The sequence below is a fragment of the Bos grunniens genome, chromosome 9, assembly GCF_055505025.1.
Source record: "Bos grunniens cultivar Pamir isolate PY7600 chromosome 9, Bosgru_T2T1.0, whole genome shotgun sequence".
NCBI classification, from domain to species: domain Eukaryota; kingdom Metazoa; phylum Chordata; class Mammalia; order Artiodactyla; family Bovidae; genus Bos; species Bos grunniens.
The window spans coordinates 47,038,941-47,059,581 of NC_141173.1; the positions used below are offsets into that span (position 1 = coordinate 47,038,941).

The following is a 20,641-nucleotide window of genomic DNA, read 5'->3' on the forward strand; positions in this document are numbered from 1 at the left end:
ACCAGAATTGAAAGAGACTCATGTACCCCAATGTTCATCGCAGCACTGTTTATAATAGCCAGGACATGGAAGCAACCTAGATGTCCAACAGCAGATGAATGGATAAGAAAGCTGTGGTACATATACACAATGGAGTCTTACTCAGCCATTAAAAAGAATACATTTGAATCAGTTCTAATGAGGTGGATAAAACTGGAGCCTATTATACAGAGTGAAGTAAGCCAGAAAGAAAAACACCAATACAGTATACTAATGCATATATATGGAATTTAGAAAGATGGTAACAATAACCCTGTATATGAGACAGCAAAAGAGACACAGATGTATAGAACAGTCTTTTGGACTCTTGGGAGAGGGAAGGGGGGATGATTTGGGAGAATGGCACTGAAACATGTATAATATCATATAAGAAACGAATTGCCAGTCCAGGTTCCATGCAGGATAAAGGATTCTTGGGGCTGGTGCACTGGGATGACCCAGAGGGATGGGATAGGGAGGGAAGTGGGAAGGGGGTTCAGGATTGGGAACATGTGTACACCCGTGGTGGATTCATGTTGATGTATGGCAAAACCAATACAATATTGTAAAGTGATTAGCCTCTAATTAAAATAAATAAATTAAAAAAAAGATATAGTGTACCCAATATATAATTGGGTAAATATATAAATGTTTGTTAAATGATTTCAATCTGGGCATAGTGAAATTCTTTCTCATTATTATACATTATCCACAATGATAATTTTTTTCTAATATATATAGCTTAATATTAGAGATTTTTTTTCATCCTTAATAGAGAGTTGGAGACAGGCTTCCAAACTAATTGGCCTGACAGGAGTAGGATCCAGAGTTTTGCATGATGGATCCTCCTCCACCTCCTTCCATGGATTTCTGGGCAAAAGTGTTCTGTACATCTCTATACAAAGACCTACCTGGATAGTCAGAAGATGGCAGTGTTTTTTAAATGATCCTAATTTAATCTCAGTGGTCTTCCCTTTCTCCAAGAAAATCGAACCTATCATTGGGTTGAGAATCTTTTAAAAATCCCCAATATCTGCGACACCTTTTCCCTAGCACTTACTGCTTTTTAATGTAAAGGAATATGATTTTTCACTATTTCCAGGATGGTTGGTGGAAATCCCATTTGATCAATCTCGTTACATGGATGTGGTGATATTCACTAGGAGGAAAGGATTTTGTTTGTTTGTTTGTTTTTTTAGCTAAAAGTATTTGGAAAGCTGATATAATCCAAATTGTTTCCATGATGTCCAAATGACAAACCAAACCTAAGGTTATATAATTATGAACATAAAAAAACCCCTAAACATGGAATGCAAAGAATTTACTTATAGGTAGTATTTTATAAGACAGCCAATTTCTCATGATATCAAAGATTATCAACATGAACCAAAACACACGATTGTGGCTTCCTATCAGTTCTGAATTATATCCATAGAGATAAGTGACTAAGGACAAATAAAATGGAGGGAAAGATGGTTTGACTATTAAGTGGTTGCTAGTAGGTATGTCACAGATACAGCAAACATAAAAAGGGACCAATACATGTTGTGTCTACAATAACCTAATGAACTACAGAGAGATTTTAAGAAATGAAGATTGTAAATTCCAGGAAGTAGTCCAGTTAAACTAGTAGAAATTTAAGCAATGAGGTCACGGTGTAAAACCCTTATTCTGTATCTTGTCAACTACTGTGCCTCACACCAGCCTTCTCTCAGCCAAGGTCATATGCTTTAATAACTTACATGCATATAGTGCTTTTAAACCCTTTCATATCTATTTCAGCCATCTGATCCTCACAACAACCTGTGAGGTAAGTAGGTTTAGCAGCTGAGAAAGCTGATGTAGAGAGGTAAACTAAAGTGTCTCCTATCAGTCATAAAGCCAGGGCTAGCTAGCTCTGTGCACTTGGCTGCATCCTTCTTCTACTGGGCCACCCCTTGTATTTCTAAAAGGTCTTTCAACTAGTAGAGATGCCTGGGAGCAGCCACTAGCACACATGTTCCTACCACTCCACACATTAACTGTCCATTTACTCTGTTTTGTCTGAGGACACAGAAAAGGAGCCAGGGTATCAGGAGGCGTTGGTTGGACCCAGGCTCTGCCAGTGTAGGAAATACACCCTTGCATGATCAGCTCCTAACTTCTGGTGTTTGAAATTGACCTCTGAAGCAACTTTTCAAGTCCCAGCTGGAAAGCCCCAGTTGCCTCTTCCACTGCTGTGGCCAAGCGTCTGACCATGACCACTGCACCCCTGCAGAGCTCACTGGCAATGTCCTGCTGACTGCTGGCCTCCTCGCCAATGGCAATCAGCTGGTCCAATTTTTCTTGTTCCTGCTTTGAAAATTCTCGTGTCAACCTCCTGTTTTCTGTCAGCTCAGCTGCAATAGTCCTGGCCACTGACCACCTTCTTCACTGGGGCCACTTGGGAGGGGGCTCACTGGTCAAAGGCCTATTCCCACCAGAAATAAAAGGAGCCCTGGAGGAGGCTGGAAGCTGCTGTGCTGAGGCTACCTGATGAGTGTTTTGGCTAGAGCTGGAGCAGGAGCTGGGCTTACCAGACAGAGCTAGTCTGGTCACGGGGCTGCTCTGACAGGGAGCAACTGCACCATTGTAAAGGTTGTGGGAGTTGCTGTAGCTGGGGGTCCCTTGAGAGCACCCTGCACCCAAGGAGTTATCCCAGGAGTCCTCTAGGTCACTGGTTTCTGGCATCTGGTCACTGACCCTCAGCTGCCAATCCTCATCTGATTGCTTCACTGTTTTCAAAATAGGCTGATGCTCTGCTCCCTGAGTCCTTTTTGCTCCCAGAATGCTAGTCCCCTCCTCCCCCGTGGTGTCAGGGGATGCTAAATTCAGGTCACTGTTCTTGGCCCAAGCAGCATCCTCCATTAACTTGTCTGTATCAGTCACTATCTGATTTCAGATAAGCTGATTCAACATATCATAAAAGGGACAGTGTGGTGAATTACCCATACTTGTGGTGTGGGCCACATAGGTCTTTAAATATAAGTTCTTCAAGACTTTGAATAGCAAGGAGAGATAAGAAAGCCTTCCTCAGTGATCAATGCAAAGAAATAGAGGAAAACAATAGAATGGGAAAGACTAGAGATCTCTTCAAGAAAATTAGTGATACCAAGAGAATATTTCATGGAAAAATGGGCACAATAAAGGACAGAAATGGTATGGACCTAATAGAAGCAGAAGATATTAAGAAGAGGTGGCAAGAATACTCAGAAGAACTATAAAAAAAAAGATCATCATGACCCAGATAACCATGATGGTGTGATCACTGGACTAGAGCCAGACATCCTGGAATACAAAGACAAGTGGGCCTTAGGAAGCATCACTATGAACAAAGCTAGTGGAGATGATGGAATTCCAGTTGGGATATTTCAAATCCTAATAGTAGATGCTGTGAAAGTGCTGCATTCAATATGCCAGCAAATTTGGAAAACTCAGCAGTGGCCACAGGACTGGAAAAGGTCAGTTTTCATTCCAATCCCAAAGAATGGCAATGCCAAAAAAATGCTCAAACTATTGCACAATTGCACTCATCTCACACGCTAGTAAAGCTCAAATTCTCCATTACAAGCTACAACAGTACATGAACCGTGAACTTCTAGATGTTAAAGGTGGATTTAGGAAAGGCAAAGGAACCAGGGATCAGATTTACAACATCCATTGGATCATTGAAAAAGCAAGAGAATTCCAGAAAAAACATCTATTTCCACTTTATTGACTATGCCAGAGCCTTTGACTGTGTAGATCACAACAAACTGGAAAATTCTTCAAGAGATGGGAATACCAGACCACCTGACTTACCTCTTGAGAAATCTGTATGCAGGTCAAGCAACAATTAAAACTGGACATGGAACAACAGACTGGTTCCAAATAGGGAAAGGAGTATGTCAAGGCTGTATATTGTCATCCTGCTTATTTAACTTATATGCAGAGTACATCATGAGAAATGCTGGGCTAGAAGAAGCACAAGCTGGAATCAAGATTGCTGGGAGAAATATCAATAATCTCAGAAATGCAGATGACTTCACCCTTATGGCAGAAAGCAAAGAACTAAAAAGTCTCTTGATGAAAGTGAAAGAGGAGCGAGAAAAAGTTGGCTTAAAACTGTATACCTGTGGCGGATTCATTTTGATATTTGGCAAAACTAATACAATTATGTAAAGTTTAAAAATAAAATAAAATTGGAAGAATAAAAAAAAAAAAAGGCAAAAAAAAAAAAAAAAAACCTCAACATTCAGAAAACTAAGAACACAGCATCTGGTCCCATCACTTTATGTCAAATAGATGGGGAAATAATGGAAACAGTGACAGATTTTATTTTGGGGGGCTCCAAAATCACTGCAGATGGTGACTGCAGCCATGAAATTAAAAGACTGTTGCTCCTTCGAAGAAAATATTTGACCAACGTAGACAGCATATTAAAAAGCAGAGATATTATTTTGCCAACAAAAGTCCATCTAGTCAAAGCTATGGTTTTCCCAGTAGTCAGGTATGGATATGAGAGTTGGACTATAAAGAAAGCTGAGCACCAAAGAATTGATGCTTTTGAACTGTGGTGTTGGAGAAGATTCTTGAGAGTCCCTTGGACTACAAGGAGATCCAACCAGTCCATCGTAAAGGACATCAGTCCTGAATATTCACTGGAAGGACTCATGCTGAAGCTGAAACTCCAGTACTTTGGCCATCTGATGCGAAGAATTGACTCATTTGAAGAGACCCCAATGCTGGGAAGATTCAAGGCAGAAGGAGAAGAAGACAATAGAGGATGAGATGGTTGGATGGCATCACCAACTCAATGGACATGAGTTTGAGTAAACTCCAGGAGTTGGTGATGGACAGGGAAGCCTGGCGTGTTGCAGTTAATGGGGTCACCAAGAGTCGAACAAGACTGAGCGACTGAACTGAACTGCCTTTGAATCTGGAGCTGCACTGAAGCATGGTGCGGCAGAAGTCTTCCTGCTACATCCGCTTGGACACGGCCTGATAGACATCTGCGTTGTGATTCATGGTCTGCAGGCACTGAATGTACTCTGCCTTGCCTAGTGGGGAGAGAAGCCTGCGTATCTCCTGTCTGTACCACCGGAAGCCTGCACGTCTATTGGAAGTTGCCATGGCAGACTGGGAAGAAAGGCTAGCTGGAGGAGGCTCCCGGGCAGGAGAGTGCTGACCTGAAGGTGTGAGGAATTTCTGGGTGCTCCAGTCTATCTCCAAGAGCCAGCCGCTTCTTCCCTCTCTAGAGCTAATTGCTGAGAAGCCAGGTCCGAGGACTGCATTTCTGGCTGGAAGGCCACAGAGGAATGCAAGTTACAGGAGCAGCGTAAGGATAATTGTGGCATTAAGTTAGGCGGAGCTACCTGTAAGTAGGTTGCAAAGAGGCAGGATGCCAGGGCTGAGAGAAGCCCAACTGTGGGAGGTCACTTAGGATGGGGACCGGACCAAGGGCTACAAAGGGCCTTACTGGCTTGGTAACAAGGGGACCAGCTTCTTCACAAAAAGTAGGATGCTTCCAAGGCTGAGACCTGGAACCACTGTGTGTCTTCTGCCAAGGATCTGCTTGATTTTCATTACTGAGTTTGAAATATTTCTTATTCTACTTTGTTTTGCTGCCAATCCAACAACATCTTCATTTTTTGAGTAAGCAACAACAGCTGGAGTAACTCTGTCACCTGCGTCATTTGCAACCACGCCAGCCCAACCATCCTTATGGATGGCCACACAAGCTGATGTGCAGCTCAGGTGAATCCCAGTGGCAGCCGTGAGGCGGCAGAGAAGCCGGCAGCACTCAGGAAAGCAGTTTTGTATTACTATAAATATGCAAATTATAAATAAGAATATAACAGTCTTATACAGTCTCAAACTGTGGGAATGCATTTGTGTCTGTAGCTGAAAATGCAATGTATTCTTGCTAATTAAAATGGATTTTTATTAGTCTTAGGATGCTTCAACAAAGAAAACAAATGTTTTTACTTAGCTGGGGAACTAAGTAACTTGAAACAAAATTTAGTAGCATTCAAAATCTTTCATTTACTTCTAAATATGTAAATATATTAATATTTTATCTCAGATCCTCATTTGATTTTTTGAATATGTTAATTTCCTTAAAAAAATCTCTATCTCCAAATAGACAACTACTGCCTCCATTTTATGGAGAAGGTAATGGCACCCCACTCCAGTACTCTTGCCTGGAAAATCCCATGGACTGAGGAGCCTGGTAGGCTGCAGACCATGGGGTCGGCGACTTCACTTTCACTTTTCCCTTTCATGCATGGGAGAAGGAAATGGCAACCCACTCCAATGTTCTTCCCTGGAGAATCCCAGGGACTGGGGAGCCTGGTGGGCCGCCGTCTATGAGGTTGCACCGAGGTGGACACGACTGAAGCGACTTAGCAGCAGCAGCAGCAGCCTCCATTTTAAGATTGGGAAATAATCAAGTTGCTGTGCCTTTTTAAAAATATATTTTCTTTTGTTAAGAGGAAGCATTAAAGAATGATTTTTGTTAAATAATTTATTTTATTAAATAGTATAATTTAATAAATTATAAATGAGATATGACCATTTTTCTAATACAGAAATAATTATATTTTGAACCCTTGAAAAAATGAATGGGATATTCAGTTGTACACAAAGCATTATGCATAAATAAATAGCATGTTTTCCTTGGTATTAAATGACAAAGTATAAGTAATAATAACAAAGGAGAAAGTAAATGGTGTTACAGGCTAAGTTGTGTTCTCCTAAGTTTATATGAAGTCTTAACCACCAGTAACTCAGAATTTTACTATATTTGGAATTATGGCCTTTAGAGGTAATAAAATTAAAATAAGATCATTAAGATGGGTCCTAATCCAGTATTACTCATGTCCTTGTAAGATGGAAGATTAGGAAACACACACACACAAGAAAAAACCATGTGAAGACACAGGGTGAAGACAGCCATTTACAAGTCAGTGAGAAAGAGCATGGAAGAAACCAACCATGCCTAACACTTGATCTCAGACTTCTAGGCTCCAGAACTACTAAAAAAAAAAAAAAATCTGCTGTTCAGGCTTCTCAGTCTGTAGAACTTTGTTACGGCAGCCCTAACACTACTAGAGATGGGAAATTTTACTGCCCCTCTGATGACAACATGGCCCCTGCTTCTGTTCCACACTTCTACACTCACATGTATTCACTGAAGAAACCACTGCTTTCCTCTAGTTGCTTCAGAATATCTTCTTTAATGATAAAAATTGAGAAGTTAAAATTCTTGTAAGACTACTTTCAAGTCTCTAAAAACTGAATATTGTGATCTGGTTTATTCCTAGTTAGTTAAACATTCAAAATAAATTATAAATTTTGTTACATTACAGTTGACAAAATGCTTCCATATCTGTTATCATTGTTTATTTCCAAAATTCTATATTCAGTGGGATAGACAAAATTTTATTTTGTTTTTATAGATGACAAACTAAGGTTCCAAAGTAGATTGACTTAGAATAGCTCATAAAATCATTACATTGCCGAGCTGCAAGGCTCATCAAGATCTTGCAGCTTTGAACTCAGTTATGTTTCTTGTATACACTATTGGCCAATTCTTTATCTGAAAATATTTAGGTCCTTAATAAAATCTCAGGGCACTGTTCTTCAAACAGCAGGTTATGACCCATTGACAACTCATGTTATCAGCTTAAGGTTTTTGACAACTGTACCAAAAATGACAACAACTTGAACAGAATAGAGCGTATTCAGATCAGATCAGATCAGTCGCTCAGTCGTGTCCAACTCTTTGCGACCCCATGAATCACAGAATGCCAGGCCTCCCTGTCCATCACCAACTCCCGGAGTTCACTCAGACTCACATCCATCGAGTCAGTGATGCCACCCAGCCATCTCATCCTCTGTCGTCCCCTTCTCCTCCTGCCCCCAATCCCTCCCAGCATCAGGGTCTTTTCCAATGAATCAACACTTCTCATGAGGTGGCCAAAGTAATGGAGTTTCAGCTTTAGCATCATTTCTTCCAAAGAAATCCCAGGGCTGATCTCCTTTAGAATGGACTGGTTGGATCTCCTTGCAGTCCAAGGGACTCTCAAGAGTCTTCTCCAACACCACAGTTCAAAAGCATCAATTCTTTGGTGCTCAGCCTTCTTCACAGTCCAACTCTCACATCCATACATGACCACAGGAAAAACCATAGCCTTGACTAGACGAACCTTTGTTGGCAAAGTAATGTCTCTGCTTTTGAATATGCTATCTAGGTTGGTCATAACTTTCCTTCCAAGGAGTAAGCGTCTTTGAATTTCATGGCTGCAGTCACCATCTGTAGTGATTTTGGAGCCCAGAAAAATAAAGTCTGACACTGTTTCCACTGTTCCCCCATCTATTTCCCATGAAGTGGTGGGACCAGATGCCATGATCTTCATTTTCTGAATGTTGAGCTTTAAGCCAACTTTTTCACTCTCTACTTTCACTTTCATCAAGAGGCTTTTTAGTTCCTCTTCACTTTCTGCCATAAGGGTGGTGTCATCTGCATATCTGAGGTTATTGATATTTCTCCTGGCATATTGATTCCAGCTTGTGTTTCTTCCAGTCCAGCGTTTCTCATGATGTACTCTGCATATAAGTTAAATAAACAGGGTGACAATATACAGCCTTGACGTACTCCTTTTCCTATTTGGAACCAGTCTGTTGGTCCATGTCCAGTTCTAACTGTTGCTTCCTGACCTGCATACAAATTTCTCAAGAGGCAGATCAGGTGGTCTGGTATTCCATCTCTTGAAGACTTTTCCACAGTTTATTGTGATCCACACAGTCAAAGGCTTTGGCATTACTAGAGCTAAAAATAGATGTTGTTTCTTGACATTTGAGTGATTGTGTGTCTGTGTATGTATGCCTGGGTATAAAATAAAACATATTTAGGTTATAGCAGGAGAATATTTTAAAACCATTGCCATGGCATATTTCTCTAAAAGGCTATTTTAAAAATTGCTTGCTAATGCTTGGGGTTTTGTGCAAACGCTCATTTAGATTTATCTCTTAATTAGGAGGCAAAGTCCTTGAACAGAAGGATTGCTACTTATTACTTCTTCCTCAGAGACTGGGGTACTGATGGTAGAAACATGAGAATTGATGACTGAATGACATGAGTATATGACTGTTAGCTCTGAAAGTCATGAAAATGATTCTGATGTGTTACCATTCTAGATTTATTTATGGACATCCTTAAAGCTAGATGAACACTTGCAACAATATTCTCAGGTAGTACTTTTTATGTTGTTTTGAGTACTAAATCCTTGTCTATTTAGGCTGTGTTCTTCCAGGTATATTTTCACACCTATTTTAAAATGCTCTGAAATTATTAAGGGAAAGAGTCTATAGATTTGCTCTGATTATATCATCAGAGAAGTACATTCTCATAAGCTGGTATGGAGTTTCCTTTTCATCTCTTTGCTTTCCACAGATTTGAAAGAAAATTTTCAAAGTTTACTGGTGGCCTAAGAAACTTAGGCAGCCCAAAAAGTAGACTTTAGAAACAACAAAATAACCCTTCTAATTTATAACTTGCATTACTTTTAAATTTATACATTAATATTATTTATAAATACATTCATTAAATATATATTAATAGCTGATTATTTTATATTTAAAATTGCAATATGTTTAAACATAACATTGTTTTTACATCACATATGCTCTGTTTGGGACTCAAATTTAATCCTGGAAGCAAAATCCCTATAAAGACACATTGAAGAGACTTGTCTTTAGGGGAATGCCAAACTAAAATGATGAGCTTTAGATTATGATTTGAATATAAATAAAGAATAACTGTATTACAGAAGAAGAGGGAGTTTTTCAAAACAATACCTGCCATTGGAAGGAGCTAACTTAGGTATCTGCCTAATTAAATGTTAAAGAAATTAACTGCCTTTTTGCTTAATATTAAAAGCATATTTCACAGAGACGGAGGTGAACTATTCAGACATGTATATACACATTTATGCATAATATATACATATATGAAATGGGATTGCCTGGTGGCTCAGTCAGTAAAGAATCTGCCTGCAATGCAGATTCAATTAGAAATTAAATATATTCAAAAAAAATTTAATTTGGGTTCAATTCCTAGGTTGGGACAATCCCTTGGAGAAGGAAATGGCAACCTATCCCAGTATGCTTGCCTGGGAAATCCCCTGGACAGAGGAGCCTGGTGGATTACAGTCCAGGGGGTCAAAAGAGTCGGACACAACTTAGTGAAAACGGCACCATCACCATATACACAAACACACACACAGGACTTGAGTGATTTTGAGATTAGTAGAATCAATATTTTGAATTTCTTTGAAAATACTAGAAAAACTAGAGAAAATTGCAGAACATCAGCAAAATATAAATCTAAAATTCTTTGGATGTTATACCAGAATTTGTTGTATTTTATTTACAATCCATTTGAATTCAGCAACATAAGTCAAGTGATAAGTGTCTAAAACAGGAATCAGCACATTGTTTTGTTGTAGCCTATCCAATAATGTTAGGCTCTGCAGGTCAAATGGTCTCTGTCACAACTACTCAACTCTGCAGTTACAGGATAAGAGCAACCACAGATAATACAGAAATGAAGAGCATAGCTATGTTACAAAAATACTGCATTTCCAAGAACATACAGTGGGCCATTTTTTTTTTAACCCATGGACTTTAATTTATCCATTCTAAGTATAATAGAAATTAAAGTGATTTTTAAACTATAATGCTTGAATATATTTAATTTCTAATTTTTATAAAATGTTATTCTCTATAAGCTTGCATATGGTTTTATTACCCTTCTTCATAAATTTTAGACCTTGAAAATTTTGCAAGATTTTACTCTTTTTTTCTTTAGCTGGAGAAACTGCCTCTGAAAACACTATATATATTTCAGGAGTAAACGGAATGTAAGATTTATCACCTAAAGCATAACATTTTAATGAAATCTAGGGTAAGGTTTCTTATTTAGAAGGAAAAATAGTAAAAAAAAAAATGTATTTAAAAATAAGTAAGTCTTAAGAAAAACTTAGTCTTGTGACTCATGTTTACATTGCAATCCATGGAAACATACTCTTTAAAGTAGTTAGTACTTGATAAGTGTATATGCCTTTTTCAGTTATCATTTGTTTCCCTTGTCTTGAATCAGTTGTCATAATGCATGATTATTCATTGTTTGAAACTTACACTTATTTTTATAAAATATATAATGACCTCTATATTTTGCTTTACATTCATCATGTTTTAACTTCCCTTTGTTCTATTTTCTAACAAAAGTTACAGTCAGATAGGAAGAAGGAGGTAAGAGTTGTACCTTCTTCAATCCAGAAAAAACTCTTTTACTTTGTTTTGCATTATATCCCAAGGGGCACTGTTACTTTTTTCCTAATAATTACTTGAACGGGCTGTCTAGTGTACTTGCAAATTATCATAGTAAATGCATTCTGTGAACTCTACCATTAAAAGTAATAGTAGTTCATCCTACTACAGATGATCCCCAATTTAGGATGGTTCGACTTAAGATTTTTTTGACTGTATGATGTTTCAAAAGCTGTATGCTGTAGGTATAAACTGTACTTTGAGTTTTGAATTTTGATCTTTTCCTGGGCTAATGATATGAGGTAGGATACCTTCTCCCCATACTGGGCAGTGGCAGTGAGCCACAGCTCCCAGTCAGCTATGTGACACAAGGGGTAAGCAACAGGTGCATTTACAACACTTCTGTCCCCTTACCGCCATTCTGTTTTTCACTTTTAGTGCAGTAGCCAGATATTTGATACTTTATCATAAAACAGACTTTGTGTTAGATGATTTTGCCTGACTTGTAGGCTAATGTAAATGTACATTTAAGATGATTGTGTTAGATAATTTTGCCTGACTTGTAGGCTAATGTAAATGTACATTTAAGATGGGCTAGGCCAAGCTATGGTGTTTGGTGGGTTAGTCATATTAGATACATTTTTGGCTTCTGATATTTTCAACTTGCAATGAGTTTATCAGGATATAGTGTAAGTGAAAGTGAAGTCACTCAGTCGTGTCCGACTCTTTGCAATCCCATGGACTGTAGCCTACCAGGCTCCTCTGTCCATGGGATTTTCCAGGCCAGAGTACTGGAGTGGGTTGCCATTTCCTTCTCCAGGGTATCAGGATATAACTCTATCATAAATCAAAAAAGATCTATAGTCATATTTAAACAATTTGGGAGACTAAAAAATTTCAAAATTTTCTCCTCTTGACAGGTAAGGAATTTACTGGTAGGAGATAAGAGAGGGGGAAGGATTGCTAGTTATAAGAACATAATAATTATGGTTAATGTGTTTCTCCAATTTATAACAGAAAAATGTATGAGTATAAACAATATATCTACATTAGTAGATAAGGGAAAAATTTGACTTATGCTATGAATATATATTCTGTCACATACAACAAACACAGACACATAACTAAGTTATTTTTTTATTGCAAACAAAAGCCTCCATATTTCTATTTTAAGTAAAATGTAAGGAGGTCAAGGTATTCAAACATTTGACATTGGGACAGTCATTCACATGTTCTTTATCATATAATAAGTTGTACATATGCACATTTTTATTTATATTCCAATTTGTATAACTTGTACTAATATTACTGAACATTACATATAAGCACTTTATACTTAGCTATTAAAATAAGATTTGTAAAAATTAACATGAATTTTGTATGGAAACTTCTTTTAATTACATAATAAATAATTTACACATAGTGGTTTAGCTTCATGCATGGGATAAACTAAGATTTTAGCTTAAGTCTAATAATTATGTATTAGCAACATCTAATTTCATTACCATATATATATGTGCATGCTGCTGCTGCTGCTAATTCGCTTCAGTCATGTCCGACTCTGTGTAACCCCACAGATGGCAGCCCACCAGACTCCCCCGTCCCTGGGATTCTCCAGGCAAGAACACTGGAGTGAGTTGCCATTTCCTTCTCCAATGCATGAAAGTGAAAAGTGAAAGTGAAGTCACTCAGTCATGTCTGACTCTTAGCGACCCCATGGACTGCAGTCCACCAGGCTCCTCTGTCCATGGGATTTTCCAGGCAAATATTTGTTTATTATGTTCAAAATGGAACTGCATTTTTCTACCCACCTGTCATTCCATCAGAGATAAGGCAAAACTAATGTTTTCCTTTGTATATCATGTAACCTTATGGAGGACTCTGAATTGCCAGTAAAATTAACTTCTCCTAAATGCTTCTCCTTTGCTGGTTTTGAACAAGTAAACTGATATGTTAGCAGACTCGTGTGGCAAGAAGCTGTGGACAAGTCTCTAGCCAACATTCAGCAAGAAGCTGTGGCCCTCAATTTAAGACATTTGTTAAGTGAAGTAATTCTAGAGAAGAGTTTCAAGGCAATATAATATAGCTAATATTTTGATGCTTGTGTTTAAAGACAAAGAAAAGGGCTCTTTGCTTATCACAAAGCAAAAAGAAGGTCTCTATGGAATGATATTAAGCAGGTTGAATAGCATAATATACCCTTATTTAAGTCTCTCAATAATTCCACAGTCCTCTTGAGCAGTCATATTTTTTAAAAAGCTTAATGATTTAATTCACTGTATAATTATTCACAATTATAATTTCCTTGCTTACATGGCAATGACATAGATTTTTAAAACCACACATTTTCTTTGAAATATATTTAAAATAATTTCTACACATAAATAACAGCAGTTCTTCTTGAAGCAATCTTTTATATCACAGGTTTACATTTACTGTTATATAAAGGCATAGGAATATAGGAAAACAACAGAACAGAAAAGACTAGAGATCTCTTCAAGAAAATTAGAGATACCAAGGGAACATTTCATGCAAAGATGGGCTCGATATTAAGAAGAGGTGGCAAGAATACACAGAAGAACTGTGCAAAAAAGATCTTCACAACCCAGATAATCACGTTGGTGTGATCACTGACCTAGAGCAGACATCCTGGAATGTGAAGTCAAGTGGGCCTTAGAAAGCGTCACTACGAACAAAGCTAGTGGAAGTGATGGAATTCCAGTTGAGCTATTTCAAATCCTGAAAGATGATGCTATGAAAGTGCTGCACTCAATATGCCAGCAAATTTGGAAAACTCAGCAGTGGCCACAGGACTGGAAAAGGTCAGTTTTCATTCCAATCCCAAAGAAAGGCAATGCCAAAGAATGCTCAAACTACTGCACAATTGCACTCATCTCACACGCTAGTAAAGTAATGCTTAAAATTCTCCAAGCCAGGCTTCAGCAATACGTGAACCGTGAACTTCCAGTTGTTCAAGCTGGTTTTAGAAAAGGCAGAGGAACCAGAGACCAAATTGCCACCATCCACTGCATCATCGAAAAAGCAAGAGAATTCCAGAAAACATCTATTTCTGCTTTATTAACTATGCCAAAGCCTTTGACTGTGTGGATCACAATAAACTGTGGAAAATTCTGAAAGAGATGGGAATACCAGACCACCTGACCAGCCTCTTGAGAAATCTGTATGCAGGTCAGGAAGCAACAGTTAGAACTGGACATGGAACAACAGACTAGTTCCAAATAGGAAAAGGAGTTCGTCAAGGCTGTATATTGTCACCCTGTTTATTTAATTTATATGCAGAGTACATCATGAGAAAGGCTGGACTGGAAGAAGCACAAGCTGGAATCAAGATGCCAGGAGAAATGTCAGTAACCTCAGATATGCAGATGACACCACCCTTATGGCAGTAAGTGAAGAGGAACTCAAAAGCCTACTGATGAAGGTGAAAGAGGAGAGTGAAAATGTTGGCTTAAAACTCAACATTCAGAAAACAAAGATCATGGCATCTGGTCCCATCATGGGAAATAGATGGGGAAACAGTGTAAACAGTGTCAGACTTTATTTTTTTGGGCTCCAAAATCACTGAAGATATTGACTGCAGCCATGAAATTCAAAGACGCTTACTCCTTGGAAGGAAAGTTATGACCAACCTAGATAGCATATTCAAAAGCAGAGACATTACTTTGCCAACAAAGGTCCGTCTCATCAAGGCTATGGTTTTTCCTGTGGTCATGTATGGATGTGAGAGTTGGATTATGAACAAAGTTGAGCACCGAAGAATTGATGATTTTGAACTGTGGTGTTGGAGAAGATTCTCGAGAGTCCCTTGGACTGCAAGGAGATCCAACCAGTCCATTCTGAAGGAGATCAGCCCTGGGATTTCTTTGGAAGGAATGATGCTAAAGCTGAAACTCCAGTACTTTGGCCACCTCATGAGACGTGTTGACTAATTGGAAAAGACTGATGCTGGGAAGGATTAGGGGCAGGAGGACAAGGGGACGACAGAGGATGAGATGGCTGGATGGCATCACTGACTCGATGGATGTGAGTCTGAGTGAACTCCGGGAGTTGGTGATGGACAGGGAGGCCTGGCGTGCTGCGATTCATGGGGTCGCAAAGAGTCCGACACGACTGAGCGACTGAATTGAACTGAACTGAACTGAAAGGCATAGGATCTTACATGTTTATGTTTGGGGAATATGCAATTATTAAACTTGGCTAAATACAGCTATTTTGTGAGTAACTCTGACTTCTGGGTCTCATAACCTTTCTGATCATCATTTTTTTTTTATTCCACTGAATCCAGAACTGTATACTAAGTCTCAAGGTGCTCTTATTAGGGAGGTAAATGAGTTAATATTATTTTTCCCACATTACACATGAAAAAGAAGTTAAGCAAAATGAAGTGACTTATACAAAGGCATAGAACTCAGTCCATATGAGAATTTGTGTCTAGGATTTTTTCTTTCTGCACGAGTTAATCCCATCTCTTCTCTCATTTGCGTTAGTCAATGAAATTACTGCAGTATTAATGGCAGGTTCCTGATATATGTGACAGGTTGTATTTTAGCTAAATGAGCACTTGTTTTTTAGCTTCAATTAGGTTTTCTGCTCCAGATCCTTCTATGTTCTTCTTCAGAGATTAGGACCAACTGAAATCCTATACATTGTCTTATTCACTGCTATACCTGCAGCCCTAAAATGCAGTTGAGTTCAGAGTAACTGGTCAGTAAATATTTGTTAAAAAAAAATGCATTCTTTACCAAATTAAAAAAAGAGATTTAAGTCTTTTCTCCTTCTCTCAAAGTCTCAAAAGCCCCAGCAGTCTACCCAGTCTACCCAGCAGGTTGTCCTGTATCTTTTCTTTTGATAATTACTTACTTTTCACAATACATATCAGAGTCTTTCCCCTAAAGATGTTGGGGCACAACTGGATGTACAAGAAATCCATTACATTGAACAAAACATTTAGACTTGTTAATAACCAACATTTACCACATTTATAAATGTGTTGCAATTGCAGTTTTACCTTATTAAAATATTATGGGAAATTTTATCACAATTCCTGGAGCTCAATAGAGGCTTAATAAAGTTTAAATAACTTTTTCTTCCTATCCTCAATTTAGGATAATCTTGCCATGTACAGTATTAATTTGTATCTTTATGCATGTTAGCCCAATCTTTAAAGATATTCTGTTATGTTTCAATATTCAAAATGTGGCATCCCTGGAATTTTTTCTGTGTAATGAATGGTGGCTTTTCCCATGGTTTTAACTGTTTCCAAAATACAAACTATTTGTTTAATCATAAAGAACATCAATTCTGTAAGTGAAAAGCAAACAATAACAAAAAATACCAAAAGCAACTTGAAGTGCAAGTTTAGGGTCAGGCCTTTCTCTATTTTTTTTTTAATCCTGGGAGCAATTCAAAGGCCACAAGTATATTAGAAAAATTCCTACCTTGAAGATCATGTCAACTTTAATATACATGCTGGGAGGAAATAGATTCCCAGCTGTCAGGATATTGAATGAACACACACACACACACACACACACACACACACACACACACACACGCCTTGGCAGGACTGACATCATCAATAAAAATAATTTTTTGTAGCTTTAGACTAATTTTCTCCCATGGCTCTCCTTGTCATGTCATGAATAATACTTAAGGCAATATCAGAGAAAACAATTATTTCTACAAGGATCAGCTGCTGATAGTTCATGACGACACACCACTGTATAAGATGCTCAGAAGTCAGGGTTAAGTTCTATCAGCCTATTACCATTCTTACCTCGTAGAATTCATGGATGGCCGCCTTGAAGGGTAAATGTCTGCTATCAGTGGACTCAAGCATTATCTTTTGTCTGCTTAAGCATAGTAATTCAGGCTGCATAATTCTGGTCTATAAAGTTTCATGAAGTTAAGTTTTGTCATGGCCTAGAGCCCTCTCCTGGTGCCCAGAGACTAGTGTCAGCAGAGTTCAATTTGTGTATAGAAAAGTTGGGAATGAGTTATGGTCTGTCTAGATCTAAATTTGTCCCCTGTCCCTCTGAACTTTTGTATTACTAGTTTACTCATTCATACTGATTTACACATTTTTTCATGGTTGGACTATGCTGAAAATGCTTAAAGAGAGTAAATGAAGACCAAGATGTAAAGAAACTATGACAGGTGCATGGCTTCCTCTAAGACACTAGGAAAATAGTCTCCAACAAGATATCAGCATTGATTAGCATCTGGAAAAATGAATTAATAAATGCTGTTCCAGATGAAACAAAACACATTTTCAGAGATGTAATACTCTTATACTCCTGAGATCCTGAGGATAAGAATATTCTTTTTCCTGATTTTCTAGAGATCTAATATGTGCAATTAGAAGTAGAAGGGGGCGACAGAGTTAAATGGGATCACCAACTCAATGGACATGAGTCTGTGTAAACTCCAGGAGTTGGTGATGGACAGGGAGGCCTGGTGTGCTGCAGTCCATGGGGTCGCAAAGAGTCAGACACGACTGAGCGATTGAACTGAACTGAATTGATATTTTATGTTTCTTTCATGCTGTTATAAATTGGCTCTCTTAAAACTACATTTCCCAACTATTTTCTGTTTATGAAAATAAATTTTATATGTATTACATTTGTCATTTGTAACCTTGCTAAGTTATGCTTTTAAAAATTGGTAAATTCCTTTTTCTTTTTTTTAACACATAATCATAATTAAGTCACCTAAAAATGGTGATAGTTTTACTTCTTTTTTTCTTCTTTTCTCCTTTCCTGTAATCATTAGAATCTCTAGTGTAACATTAACAGAAATGATCACATAACATATTCCTTTCAAAAATCAAAGACAAAGAAAGGAATATGGTTGGTTTTCATCATTAATTAGAGCATTAGCTATTGGTTTTTTTATAGATTCACTTTATCACATATGGGAAGTTTCCTCTTATTCTATCATGTTCTGATATGTTTTAATAGTCAGTAGATTTTGAATTGAAATCAAATTCTTATTTTAACATATCTTAATTGCGAATTGGTGCTGAAATGCTTTTCTGCATCTACTGAAATAGCCCATTTTATTCTATTATTAAAATTTGTTAGATAGAATTCTAAAATGGCCCCCACAATTCCTGGCCCTTAGTGTGTACACTCCTTCCACCAAATATTCGATTAAACACTACTGTAGGTGTTGTCATGAAGGGCTTCTGCAGATGTAACTGAGGCTCCTAATCAACTGATCTTAAAAGAGGGAGATTATTTGGGTGGGCCAGACCTGATCAAATGAGCCCCTTAAATCTGGATTTCAAAGTCAGAGACAGAGAAAGTCAGAGCAAATCTAAGTATGAATGAGATTTGACAAGAGAGAAATTCTGAGTTGCTGGTATGAGGGAAGGTAGGGGGCATGCAGCAAGGAATATGGGAACTGAAAGCAGCTTATGGCTGCCAGCCAGCAAGGAAAGAGGACCTCAGCCCTTTAACTAAAAGGAACTGAATGCTGTGGACAACTTTAGTGAGCTTTGAAGCAGATCCTTCCCCAGAACCTCCAAATGAGAACTCAGTCCAGCCAACACCTTGATTTCAGATTTTGAGGCTGTGAGTAGAATTCCATCAACCCATCAGCAATCCAGAGGTGGGTGAAGCAGAGAACTTTAGTCGGCAATAGCTTGATGCCAGCAAATGGCCTCATTGTGGCCCCAAACCAGGCACTGTATTTGGTTAAGGCTTGCCCAAGACTTGAAGGATTGATCTTTCAGGATCTCAAGACCCAGAGTTGAATGCATGACTGGAAGCATCAGGCAAGCCAGCTGTAGATATTTGTAGCACGGATCGATACATATACTCCACTGTGAATGTTGTTGTTGTTGTACAGTCATCCAATTGTGTCTGATTCTTTGTGATCCCGTGGACTGCAGCATGCTAGGCCTCCCAGTCTCTCACCATTTCCCGAAGTTTGCCCAAGGTCATGTCCATTGTCCAAGGCCATGTCCATTGCATTGGTGATGCCATCCAGCCACCTCATCCTCTGGATGATGATCATTTTAAATCCACAGATGCAGAATAACTGGATCTAACTGGGGACCCAAGATATCTTTCAGTTGGACCTGTTTTCACAAGCCTCCAGCTGTGCCTATGTGTGATCAATTGACTTCTAGGTTTCAATCTATAAAAGGTCTCAATTAATATCCTTTTGAATTTAAATATTTACTTATTCATTTATTTACTTATTTATTGCTCCCAGTCATTGGGTGTGTCAGGGGAGTGAGTGCTGATCCCAGTGGAGGGCCAGGAAGGCAATGAGCGGGGATATGGTGAATCAAGTGGTTCTGATCATAGCAGAAGTGGCACGACTGCACCCAGCAGGAAGTTCAAACTGGGGATTTAAAACATTTTATTGGAGCCAGCAGGGGAATCCTGGGATGAGGAACACCCGAGTCCCATGGGTGCCAGCAGTACCTCATTCCAGACTCAGTCACAGTAAGGGGTCGGGGGGAGATTGTATTAGGCTTCTGTCCAAAGATGTACAGCTGGAACCCTGGGAGACCAGCCCTGGGAAGTACACTGCTTGTGCACAGCGGCAAATTGCCACAATTAGACACAGCCTTTCCAGAAAGGGAGGTGCCAGAGCAGCAAGTTGGGCTTCTGATTTTGAATCCTGGGTCTCTAGTCCTACCTCTGCCAAGGTCCAGAACATGCCGGTTTATCCTAGGGGCAGTTGTGAGGTGTCTTAGAATTCATCCAGGAGACCATTGCAGCCTGTTCTCTAGCCTTTCGGCCTGAGGAACAGCCTCAGGGCATTTCTCTGTTTCTGAGCCAAACCAGGTGCCAAACCTGCAGTGGGGGAACTGGCTTCTTTGGTCAAACCCCTCCATCCAGTAACGTGGACACCGTTCCTCCGTTGTGGACACTGTTCATCCGTTGATAGGCACATATTAATTCCATGTCTTGGTTACTGTAAAATAATGCTGCAGTGACCATGGGGATGCTGGTATCTCTTTGGGGTGGTGATTTTATTTCCTTTGGATAAATACCCAGAAATGGAATTGCTGCATCTTATGGTAGGTAGTTATGTTTGTAATTTCTTGCCAGGCTCCCTACTAATTTCCATAGTGGCTGCACCAATTTACATCCCCAGCTACAGTGCACCAGGGTTCCCGTTTTTCCCACAGTCTGGTCAGCACTTGTTATCTCTTTTCTTGTTGATAACAGCCATTCTAACTGGTGTGAGGTGATATCTCTTTGCGGTTTTGATTTTCATTTTGTTTGATTAGTGATGTTGAGCAGCTTTTCAT

At 38.8% G+C, this 20,641-nt stretch overlaps 1 protein-coding gene and 1 pseudogene across 1 annotated transcript in view; one reads left to right on the forward strand and one right to left on the reverse strand.

Moving 5' to 3' along the window:
- Window positions 1-20,641, forward strand: part of LOC147365924 (uncharacterized) — an 851,918-nt gene that overhangs the window by 434,444 nt on the left and 396,833 nt on the right. The gene's annotated exons all lie outside the window — the stretch shown is intronic.
- On the reverse strand, window positions 2,155-5,309 carry LOC147365926 (myb/SANT-like DNA-binding domain-containing protein 7; annotated as a pseudogene).